The following is a 13,178-nucleotide window of genomic DNA, read 5'->3' as shown; positions in this document are numbered from 1 at the left end:
AATGTCTCTAGAAGGGTTTCAACTTTACCAGGTTTTGCATATTTTCTCCAAGATGGTCAAACCAATTTACCCTCTTCTAACAATAGAATTCCCATCTCTGTCCTACTGCTCTCTCATCTACCCTTGGGTTATCAGATGTTAATTTTTGTGAATTCCACATATGCTGAATGTGATTTAATGGTTGATACTTCCAGTTATTATCACTGATGAAGTCGATTAGCTTTTCTTTCTTTTAAAAAACTTTTTATTTTTAAATACTTCCAGCTTAGAAAATGGTTATGAAAATAATACAAACCTCACACAGAGAAATTCAACATTTCCCTATCCCCTTATGTACTCAGATCCAACAGTTTTAACATTTTGCCACATTTGCTGTATCATTCTATCTGTCCATCAATCTATCAATCCATCTGCCTATCTATTTAAAAATCCGTTTTCTGAACACTTGAGTATGGGTTGAATACATCATGCTCCTTGAACACTTAATACAGTCATGCACATTTCCTAAGAAGCATAGTCCACTTGATGTGTCCACCTTAAGAGCAATTATCAAGTTCAAGAAATTTAACATTGATATAAAGCTTACAGTCTATATTCCAATGTATTCATATGGCACATAATGTCATTTTGAGTCTTCTCTCCTCCCTCCTTAGAACCTGTCCAGGATCGTGTATTACCTTTAATTGTCATTGTCTCGCTTTTCTTTTGTTACTGGCTTTTCGAGATTCTTCCTCTGTGAATTGTCTTCTCAGATCTTTTGCCCATTTTTCTCCTGGGTGGTTTCTTTTTCTTTTTTCATATTGATTTGTAGGGATTTTACGATATTCTGAGTTTTGCCTTGGTTGTACGGGTTGCAAATATTGTGTCTTGGTCTGTGGCTTGTCTTTTCACTTTGCATATGATGTCATATGAGATTGTCAGAGATTTTAATGTGGAAAAAGTTAACTGTCTTTTCCTTTATATTTTGAACATTTTATTCCTTGTTAAAGAAACCATTCCCTACCCAGTGTCATAAGCTGTCCTTTTATGTTTTCTTCCTAAAGCTCCATAATAGTTTTGCTTGTTCCCTGTGTAGGTCTTTAGTTCATCTGGAATTTATTTGGAGGCCTGCTGTAAGATAGCGATCTATTTCATCTTTTCCATGTGGATGTCCAATTGTCTCTGAACCAATTATTAAAGAGTCGATGCAGCCTCCTCCACCCCCTGAAGCATTCCAAACCCCAGCCGACGTGGGCCAGCCTCTTCCGCTTGGTTGGTCTGTCTGTCTGTCCCTGTCTGGCAGACTTTCTTTGGGAGCCTGCAGAGGCGCTGGCGAAAGTACTATTGGCAAAAATCATGCTCAGACCCAGTTTTTTGTTTTCTCGCTTGGTTGCTCACTCTCTCGCTCCCTTTTTTTTTTTTCAATGAGAACTAGGCTGCCTTCCAACCCCCGCAGGCCTGGAATCCTCAGGGCTTCTTTAGAAGGCTCTGGCTCTCCCCACACACGCCCCTCCCTGGCTTCAGCTCAGTTTCCCTCCCCTCACCCAACCTGGACGTCCCAGCCCACTTCCTCCACCTTGGGCCCGCTGTGGAAGGTCTTTAGCGTCCTTCTGGAGGACCCAGCTCTGACTACTCCCTTTGAAGTTTAAGGGTGGGGTTGGAGCTACTCTATAAACCTCACCGACTCCCTTCCCGCTACAGGACGGCTTCTTAAGAGCTGGCTGCCTTCAGAGGTTTTGACAGGACCTTTTCAGAGGGATTCTGCCCCGGGATGAAGAGGGAACCTTCAGAGATGACAGCAAACTTGCCAGGCCTCCCTGCCTTGTGTGACTTGTAAGGCTCAGTCTGCTTCCTTCAAAATAATGAAAAGCTGTAAGTAGTTTATGAACACTTGCAGATCATGAGAGTTAAATTTCACCTTTTCTTGTGATTACTAACAGTGCCTTCCTCCTCCTGGTCCCCCAGAATTGTGAAAACCTTCAAATCCCGGTTTATAGGTAAGCAGGTTAGAATGTGTGCATTTGTCTGAATTGGAAAAGTTGCTGTGTAAAAAGTCTTCTCTGATGAGCTGGAGGCTCCTCTCAGTCTAGTAGAAATAGGTTGGAAATGCAGATGCTTCTGCACATTTGCAGAGGTGAATGCAAATCCTCCCAGTTCTTAGCAGATTAGGGCTTTCCATTTCTGCAGAGAACTGACCAGTCCATATCAGTTTGATGAGATGATGCATGAGTGCTTCGCAGAGTGCCTGGCTCTTAGCAAGCACTCAACAAACCTCAGCCGCTGTCATCATCGCTAGATGCAATCAGCACTGAAATATAGCTTGACTGCTACTACGGATGAAAGATCTTATTCAAGGTAAAAGCAAAATGAGTGTTTGCTTAAAGCACATTAAAAAAACAATAACAACCAATTACTTGTCATGATTCTGCAGATTCAGTTTCAGATCTAACTTCCATTGAGATTGAGCAAAACGACCAGTTCGTCATCTCCTGGGTTTCAAATCCCAGGTCTCGAGGTCATTACCAATAGGTTAATGGTCAAGTTTAATTTTCTTAGCTCTGTGTTCTCTGACTCAGATTATGACAATGTAGTGGAATGTGGTATTTCTTTGTTTGAGGCCTTGGTCTGCCTCTGATAATAAATGCAGCATTGGTAAATAACTCAGAAGTTTGCTAAATGCCCAGAATCTTGACTGGCACTCCAGGTTGAATAAAACATTTTTATGGATGTACCTTCATTTCTGGCCTTTCCTGGCTGCCTGCATGCACAATGTCAAGAGCACAGGAGCTCAGGTATATATTTTGGAGGTACGTAGAGGGGTGTGATGGAACAAGGGTGTATCTCAGGACCTGCCTGTGGGGAAGAGTGGTGTGCATTTCATGGAAAAGCAGCTAGTTAGAGCCCATTCTAGGCATGAGACTGGGATTCTATGGCCTCATGGGGTTTAATTTTCAAAATGAAGGCAAGGGAAAATTAAACCAGTGAAGAGGAAGAACCGAAGCTCTTTTTTTTCCTTCAAGATTTATTTTATTTATTTCTCTCCCCTTCCCCCCATTGTCTGCTCTCTGTTTCCATTCGCTGTGTGTTCTTCTGCCTCCGCTTGCATTATCCGGCAGCACTGGGAAACTGCGTCTTTTCTTTGTTGTGTCAGCTCTCCGTGTGTGCAGTGCCACTCCTAGGCAGGCTTTTTTCATTCAGGGCGGCTCTCCTTGCGGGGAGCACTTCTTGTGCATGGGGCGCCCCCATGTAGGGGCACTCATTGCACACGGCAACACTACACATGGGCCAGCTTTACCACACGGGTCAGGAGGCCCTGGGGATCGAACCCTGGACCCTCCATATGGTAGACAGATGCTCTATCAGTTGAGCCACGTCTGCTTTCCCTGAAGCTCTTTATGTGAGGGGAATTGTGCTAAATTCACATTTTGTTATGAAATAGAATGAAACAACTACTTTGCTCTGTGCTGTTTTCTCAAGGAATAATAAACAAACCTAAAAGTAATGCTGTTTGCAGCCCATTTGTTCATTCTTTTCTTGTGCACATATAATATGCTAGACACACTGCTATAAACTGGGGATAATCTTGGGCTGTTGGGTGAAGGTAGGGCCATTTACTGAGACACAGGGAATTCAGGAGGAGCATGTTTGCACAGATAAAGTTTTAGGGGGTGTGGGAACCTCCAGATAGACTTGGAATCCAAGAGGCAATAGAGAATGCACAAGACTCGAGCTAAGGAGAGATCTAGTGGGACAGTCAGCTGCACCCAGGCAGTTGTTAAGGCGCGGGCATGCATACGACCTCCAGGGAGAATGTGTGGTGTGGGGATGGTCTTGGATTGGCAGAGGACTCAGAATACAACCTGGTAGAATACAACAGTTAAAGGGTAGAAAGGAAGATTTTATGGCAAAGAAAAACGAAGGAGCAAGCCGAAAAGAGGGAGAAAAACGAGTGTGTATCAGTCAGGTTTGGTTATCTGCCCTCTTAATTTCTGGCAGAGCTCTGATTTTGTTCTGTATTCCACCCTTCCTCCAAGTGGCTCATGGGTAAATCCTGATTAGTCCAAGTCGATCAGAGTAATCACAACTTCCTTGCCAGGGACTGATTTAGGAAGGGACATGTGATGAAATTCAGGTCGATGAGTTATGAAGAAACAACTTCTGGGGCCTAAGGCAAAAGGTCTCTTCGCTGATTAAAAATAAAGAGCCAGTAGAAATAGAAAACTCTCTTATTTAGCTGCATGTTGTCCCTTTTGGATACGGCACCCAGATCTGCTAGAGTTGTCTTTCAGTCATATTGAGAGCATTTTGAGGACAAGCCATCATGCTGAGGGTGACAGAGCAGGAAGTGGAAGGTACGTGGGTCCCTGATTAATCATACCTGGAGCTCTTAAAATATGAGATATATTTTCCTTGTGGTTTAAGCTATTGGATTTGAATAATCAATTCAGATTTTACTTGCATCCGAAGGCACAGACCTAAAAAGGGTATCACCGAAGCCTAGGAAGGAGAATGTTCCAGGGAGGGAATGGTTTGGCATTGGAAGCTGCGGAGATGGGGTAATGAGAGATTGAGAAAAGGTCCTTTGAATTTGGTGAGAAAATAGTGACCTTGGGAAGGGAATTTGGCCCAATAGATAGGGCTTCTGCCTACCACATGGGAGGTCCAAGGTTCAAACCCAGGGCCTCCTGACCCGTGTGATGAGCTGGCCCATGTGCTGATGCACGTAAGGAGTGCCGTGCCACACAGGTAGGGGAGCCCCATGCACAAGGAGTGTGCCCCATACGGAGAGCTGCCCAGCGCGAAAAAGTGCAGCCTGCCCAGGAATGGCGCTGCACACATGGAAAGCTGAAGCAGCAAGATGATGCAACAGAAAGAGACATGGATTCCGGGTGCCGCTGACAAGAATACAGGCGGACCACAGAAGAACACGCAGCAAATGGACACAGAGAGCAGACAACTGGGGGGGAGGAGGAGAGGGGGGCTGGGGAAGGGGAGAGAAATAAATAAAAAATATATCTTAAAAAAAAATAGTGACCTTGGCATAAGGGTAAAAGCCAAAAGGTGGCTTACTCTTATACACAGTTTGAAACTCAAGGGATATTTGAGAAATCATAAGATTGAGACATGAATAGAAGACAAGGAAATGGGCTGGGCGTATGACATCAAAACAGAGTTTTAATATGGGGCCCAACCCCCCCCCCCCCAAGGGACTTCTGGATAGAATTCAAGGGATCCATGAATTTGGATGGGAAAAATTACATCTTGATTTTCACTCAAACTGAAATTTAGCTTTTCCTTCATTTATGACTGTGGCATCACATTTTGGTAGTATTAGCAGTACCTGTGACTTTGATGCAGATGTTCGAAATATTGTTTATAATCATCACTGCTTTGAAATCACTGGAGTTACTAGACCTACTCCGAGATCTTGTTAGTTAATACATTAATAAAGGATACACAAAAATAAAATTAAAAGAAGATAGCATGTTGAGTGAAATGAGATAGACACAAAAGGACAAGCACTGTATGATCTCATTTATTTGGGAAAAAACTAGAATATACAAATTCAGAGAGACAGAAGGCAGATTATAGGGCAATAGGGGCAGAGTACACATGGGGTATTGGGAGTTAATGCTTAATGGGTACAGAGTTTCTCTTTGGGTGATGGAAAAGTTTTGTTAATGGATGGTGGTGATGGGAGTAAACATTGTGAATGCCATTAACGCCACTGAATTGAATACTTGAAAGTGGTTAAAATGGGAAATGTTATATTTTATATATGTTAACAAATTTTTTTAAAAGCACATATATAACTACATCACATTTTTAAAAAATATTATAACAACTGTATTTCAATATAATTGGTTTCACTGTAATTGTACATATATTATTTTGTGCATTTAAAAACATTATTCACCAGACTGCCAAAGGGAACCATGGTGTGAAAAAAGGAAAGAGGGAAGATTTTTTAGGTGGAGATGGGAATGTTGCATCTGGGGAATGCTGCTTTGCAGAACACAGGAGACACTTCTAAGTTGAAATACTGAAAGGACAGAAAGGGAATTTTGAGATTCTATGTCCTTGAGGAGGCTTTTGGGATCCAGGACTCAGGTGGAGGGATTAAGTAGAGGAAGGAAATTTTCCCACAGTAAAAGGGAGGAAAGGATGGGTGTAGATAAAAATAAGTGTTTCAGTAGGGTAGGAGTCAGGGACAGGAAGCTGAGGGGACTTCTGCTTTATGACTTCTATTTTCACTGATAAGTAGGAGTGAAGTTATCTGCCAAGAGTGAGAATGAGAATGAAAGTAGATAAAGGTAGGGAATGAAGAGAGGGCTGACAAAGACATGCAAAGGGACTACCAGCCCAGGGAGTGGGAAGGGGTAGGGGAGGTTAGAGGCCACCAGCAGTCTGCCTGGATGTGCAATGTCTCCAGCAGTGCTCAGCTGCCCAAGTGTAGGATAAGAGAGCTGAAAGTCAGCTAGAGCCAGGGCTGGGGGTTTTTATCAGGAGGATGAAGTGAAGATTAGGGAAATAAAGGAAGGATGGACTGGATGTCCAGGCTCCGTGGAGAAGGATGCGAAGCTAGGAAGGGAATGATAACTTGGGAGAGTGAGATAAACAGTGGGAAGAAGAATGGGACAAAAGGAATGAGAAAGTGGAGGTGCATGAAGTGGTGGTGAAAGAGTGAGCCTGTCAAGTTCATGGTTCAGGAGTAGTTCTGTAGAATGGCTGACCATAGTGTGGGAGGCTCACCTAGAGAAGAGGTAAAGGGCATTGGGATAAGGAGGTTAAGCAATGGTCAGACAGGGTTCTGGAAGACCATCTCTGAATATGAAAGTCACCTTGGATGAAGGCAAGGCTTGGCGTGGAGAGGAAAGTCTTTGGAGAATGTGCATGAGTGATTTGGGAGGAGGTAGATCATTGGAATAAGTAGTAGTGTTGGGAAGTTGGGTACCGTGTGCCTCAAAGGAGGAGGAGGGTTTTTCAATGGTTTAAATGTAGCAATAAGGAGGTATTTGCAAACCAGCAAAGGCCTTTTTGGTTTTTATCACAATGAAGGGCATAGGCAATACTCGCTTTTGGTACCTGGAGATTGGAGGTGCTGAATGTCTTGCAGTGCACAAAATAGTCCCACACAGTGATGACTTGTCCTGACCAAAATGTCAGTAGTGTATCTCACTCATTTTACAGATAAGGTGACTGAGGTCCAGAGAGTTGAGAAGTGTACTTACTTTTTAGACTTTCTATTGCCTGAACATTGTATTAAGATTTTGTGCCTATGACTGCAGTCACAGTGGCAGATGATATTGGTCGGGTAGAGTATAATCCCTTCTCCCTAGTCACCTCCCAGTATTGGTCTATGATTGCCACATTTCTAGATAATGAGATGTAAGAAAAAGTCATGAAGTGGGACCCCTGGGAAAGATTTTTCAAAAGAGCAAGTGAGAGGAGCTGATGTGGCTCAGTGGTTGAGTGCCAGCTTCCCATATATGAGGTCCTGGGTTCAATTCCCAGCGGCAATACCTTAAAAAAAAGAAAAAAAAAGACAAGTGAAGCTGGCATACCCCTGCTCCCTGGAACTTGGTTCAGCAGCCACCTTGTGCCCATGAATACAAAAGCCACACATAATGATGGTGCCCCAGGCCTAGACTGTCTCCCTCTGGATTTTTCAAGTGAAAAAAATAAGCTATTTTTCTAAGCAACTGTTAATTGCAGGTGAATGCATTCCCACCAAATAGTAATAGGGCCAATTAGTAACAGAACTGAGGCTAAAATCCAGACTTACTCTCTGACAATCTATAAAATTCATTTCTTTACAACGGTGGTTCTCAAGCAGCATCAGCATCACCCAGGAACTTATTAGAAATGCAGAATTTCAGATCCCACCCCAGAGTCTCTAAATCAGAAACCCTGATGGTAATGGCCAACAATCTTTTTTTTTTTTTAATCTCTCCCTGCCCAAGATGGCTTCCTCGTCTGTTTGCTCACTGTCATAGCTCACTGTCTGCTTGTTTCTTTTTAGGAAGCACTGGGAACCAAACCTGGGACCTCCCATGTAGGAGGCAGGTGCCCAACTGCTTGAGCCAACTCTGCTCCCTGCTTGTTTTTATTTTTTATTTTTTTAAGGAATTATTATTTATTTATTTATTTCCCCTTCCCCCCATTGTCTGCTCTCTGCATCCATTCCCTGTGCGTTCTTCTGTGTCCACTTGCATTATCAGGCAGCACGGGGAAACTGCGTCTCTTTTTTGTTGCGTCGTCTTGCTGTGTCAGCTCTGTGTGTGTGCGGCACCACTCCTGGGCAGACTGTGCTTTTTTCACATGGGGCGCACTCCTTGTGCGTGGGGTTCTCCTACACAAGGGCACCTCTGCATGACATGGCACTCCTTTCGTGCAGCAGCACTGAACATGGGCTAGCTTACCACACGGGTCAGGAGGCCCTGGGGATCGAACTCTGGACCCTCCATATCGTAGATGGATGCTCTATCCGTTGAGCCACATCTGTGTCCCCCTGCTTGTTTTCGTTGTTGTTGTTGTCTTTACTCGCTGTCTGCTTTTTGTTTTTTGCCCATTGTCTGCTCATTGTTTTTGCTCAATACCTGCATTGGGAGGCACCAGAAATTGAACCCAGGACCTCCCATGTGGGAGGTGGGTGCCCAACTACCCGAGCCACATCTGTTCCCCCAACAATCTATTTTTAATGAACCCTCTAGGATATTTCTTGTGCACTTAAAGTTTGAGAACCACTTCTCTATAATCTTGTTCTTCACTGTTTGGTCCTGGGTCAGCAGGATCAGTAAGCCTGGGGGCTTGTTAAAAATAACGAAACTGTGGCCAATTGACTTTTTTCCTCTCCATTTAGGCCATTTATTTGAGGAATTAAAAAGTTAATTCTAAAATTAAAAACTGTTTCTGGGGAGTGGATGTGGCTCAAGTGGTTGAGCACCTGCTTCCCACACAGGAGGTCCTGGATTTGATCCCAGGTGCCTTCTAAAAAACAAACAAACAAACAAACAACAACAAGCAAACAAATGAAAAAAAACAGCTCAGGGAAACTCATGTGGCTCAGTGGTTGAGAGTCAGTTTCCCACATATGAGGTCCCAGTTTCAATCCCCAGCCTCAGTACCTCAAAACAACAACAACAACAATACTATTTCTGTAAAGAAAAGAGTATACCTATGGTAATCCAGGCATAAACCCTACCTGAAAAAAACTTCTATGGGAAAATTGCAAAAAGAATACAGAAGCAATACATAGAACTCAAATGCCTTCCACGCAGACACCCAGATTTACCAACTATTAGCATTTTACTATGTTTGTTGTCATTTGATCTAATATATCTACTGAAGTAGTTTGGTATTAATTATGAATTCCAAAAATGGATAGTGGATTATGTTTGTAAACTGGCCTAATTGCACATTCGATTGTATTGGATTCAGAGATTTCACTTTTACTTAATTAAGTAAAGACTGAGGTTTCAATTGGGCCACGTCAGTAGGAGAGAGAAAACCACATGGCAGAGCAGGGGAGTTAGTCGGAGTTTTGATGCTGGAGTTTTGGTATTGGAGCCCAGGAAGTACACAGGGGATAGAGATGCTAATAGACCTGGCAGAGGCCCTGGGAAGAGAGAGCAAGCCTGGTAGTCTACTGCTGACCTTGTGGAGAGAGCAGAGCAGCTGAGCCCGGAGAGAATCGAGCCCCAGGAGGGAGATGAGACTTGTCCCAGCTTGCGACTGAGGTTGGAAGAAGCTGGGACCACAGAGCCTTAACAGGAAGAGGGGAAAAAAAAAAAAGAGGAAGCCTGAACCCTCACAGACCAGCAGCCATCTTGCTCCAACACAAAGTGGCAACTGACTTTGGTGAGGGAAGTAACTTATGTTTTATGGCCTGGTAACTGTAAGCTTCAACCCCAAATAAATACCCTTTATAAAAGCCAACAGATTTCTGGTATTTTGCATCAGCACCCCTTTGGCTGACTAATACATCAACCTATCATCTATATTTATTTACGTATCTATATTTATTTACCTGATCTGTCATCTACATGTCTATCTATCTTCTAAAGCATTTGAGAGTAGGTTGCATTAATCATTCTTCTCTAATACTTAACACTGCCATGTATATTCCCTTAGAATAGGAACACTGATTTATGTAATCACCTTGAGTATAATTCCAGTGCAAGGCCAAAAATATGCAAATAAATGGACTAGATGGAGAAAAAAAATCAGCTTAAGAAATTTAACAATGATACACAGCATACAATCCATATTCCAGTTTTTTAAATTATCCCAATAATGTTCTTTTGGGCATTTTCTCCTCCATTATTAGATCCATTCCAGGATTACGTACTGCATTTAATTGTCATTGTCTCTTTAGTCTCTCTCTCTTTAAACTGTGATGACATATATATAACAAAAGTTTCCTATCCCAAGCATTCCCATACTTACTATTCAGTGACATATACATTCTTGTGCTATCATCACCATCGTGGCAGATGAATTTGACAAGGGTCCCAAGACCATTCAATGAGGAAAGAATAGTCTCTTCAACAAAGGTTGCTGGGAAAATTGCAAATCCACATGCAAAAGATTGAAGTTGTTCCTTTACCTCATGCCATATTCAAAAAGGAACTCAACATGCATCTATGACCTATATGTGAGATCTAATACTATAGAACTCCTAGAAGAAAACATAGGGGGAAATCTTCAGGATCTTGGACATGGCAATGGATTCTTAGACGGGACTCCAAAAGCACAGGCAACAAAAGGAAAAATACATAAATGAGACTTCATCAAAACGAAAAGCTTTTGTACATCAAAGGACATTATCAAGAAATTTAAAAAACAAACTACAGAATGAGAAAAAATATTTGGAAACCACAAGGTGGTTTTTTTTTGTTTGTTTTTTTAAGATTTATTTTCTTATTTATTTCTCTCCCCTTCCCTCCTCTCCTCCAGTTGTCTGCTCTCTGTGTCCAATCGCTGTGTGTTCCTCTGCTTCTATCCTTATCAGCGGCACCGGGAGTCTGTGTTTCTTTTTGTTGCGTCGTCCTTGTTGTGTCAGCTCTCTGTGTGTGAGGTGCCATTCTTGGGCAGGCTGCACTTTCTTTCACGCTGGGCAGCTCTCCTTACGGGGCGCACTCCTTGCGCGTGGGGCTCCCCTACATGGGGGACACCCCTGCGTGGCAGGGCACTCCTTATGCGCATCAGCACTGCGCATGGGCCAGCACCACACAGGTCAAGGAGGCCCAGGGTTTGAACCATGGACCTCCCATGTGGTAGTCGGATGCCCTATCCATTGGGCCAAGTCCGCTTCCCTCCACAAGGTTTTAATATCCAGAACAAATAATAGCTCTTCATTATCAACCAAAAAAACGAACTAAATTTAAAAATGGGCAAGTCTTGAATAGACATTTCTCCAAGAAGATATACAAATGGCCAAGAAGCACACAATAAGATGCTCAACACTAATACCTATTAGGGAAATGCAAATTAAAACCACAAAGAGTTTCACTGTAGCAGAGAAGAGAGTGGACCCCAGAGAGCCCTGAGTAGCCCCAAGGCCACTGCCTGGCCTAATTAACCATCTAATTCTGGGAGGAGCCCCACTGGTGGCTCTTGCCAGCAAGGACAAAAAACCATCATGACTCTGATGGTTTGGGAATGGTAAAATAGTTCCCTGTAAGAAAATGATATGGTTTCATCAACAGGAAAGACCCCAGGAAAGATATGTGTGTATCTAACTGAATAGAGAAAAACAATCCCAGGAAGACCCTTCGCAAGGTAAAAGGTGGAGAGACTGTGGAGTCTGATGTTGAAGGAGAAAAGAATGCAGATGTGGGGTAGCAAATGTTCCAGGCTCTGCTGGGGCTCCAGTGCAAGGCCACAAGTATGCAACGGACCAGAGTCATTACAGACCAGAATCATTACAGACGACATCCATGTCGCAGGGGTCCTCTCAATCACCTGCAGTATCACCAGAACAGTGAACCGAGTGGGAAAAAGAGTGAGGGATCCTTGGGGCAGGCTGCAGTTCCCACCCTACTCCACGCTGAGACCCGGGGGTTTGGCCACAGTATTCCGACGCTCCAGTGCAGGGAGGAGTGATGGAGGATGCTGACAGCCAGGGAACAGGAGAACAAGGGCAGAACAGTCAGACAGAATCTGTACTGGGTTACAGACCACGACACCGCAGGGCCCTCCTCGCTGATGACAGCTTCGAGGGGTCAAGGGGTCGGCAATGAAGGGGATAAGGAAAATCAAGGAGATGAGCCCCAGGTCAGCCACCACCTCAACGTCAATTACTGACGCAGACATTCAGAAAACCCTAAACCACAAGAAGGCAAAGAGGCCAAAGCAGCCTGTCTACCGGCTGAGAATTCATCCGTCTGGGGGCTGAGCAGGGTGGGACTGAGCAAATGCGGGCTTACCATCTGGGTTAGTCATCCTAGAAGAAGAAATGAATATGAAATTCCAGCAATAAAAAATGGACAAAAGATTGGAGCTAAAGAATTTATTGCTTGCTTTTTCTCCACTGACCAGATAACTAGAACTACCTGCATTACCTACGCAGCAGGGTTTTTTGTTTGTTTTTTAAACTAAAGAGGTCCTTTCTGGTAATGACAAACATGTTTTTTGTTTGTTGGTTGGTTGTGGGTTTATATATGTCATATTTTGTTTTTCTTTCTATTTTTATCTTTATAGTTATTTTTACTTATAATTTTCCCCTCTCCACTTTCTTCCAATCCTCTTTCTCCAGTTTTCTTCTTTTTTTCTTTTCTTTTTTTCCATTTTAACCCACGGCATTCCCTTTAGTATTTCTTTTTTTTTTTTTTAAGATTTATTTTATTTATTTCTCTCCCCTTCCCCATCCAGTTGTCTGTTCTTTGTGTCCATTTGCTGCATGTTGTTGTCTGCTTCTGTTGTTGTCAGCGGCAAGGGAATCTGTTTCTTTTTGTTGCGTCATTTTGCTGTGTCAGCTCTCCATGTGTGCGGCACCATTCCTGGGCAGGCTGCACTTTCTTCTGCAGTGGGCGGCTCTCCTTATGGGGCGCACTCCTTGCGTGTGGGGCTCTCCTACGTGGGGGACAGCCCTGTGTGGCACGGCACTCCTTGTGCGCATCAGCACTGCACGTGGGCCACCTCCACACGGGTCAGGGAGGCCTGGGGTTTGAACCACGGACCTCCCATGTGGTAGA

Source organism: Dasypus novemcinctus, chromosome 21 (assembly GCF_030445035.2).
Source record: "Dasypus novemcinctus isolate mDasNov1 chromosome 21, mDasNov1.1.hap2, whole genome shotgun sequence".
Taxonomy (NCBI): Eukaryota; Metazoa; Chordata; class Mammalia; order Cingulata; family Dasypodidae; genus Dasypus; species Dasypus novemcinctus.
Note: the sequence above shows the minus strand (reverse complement) of the source record.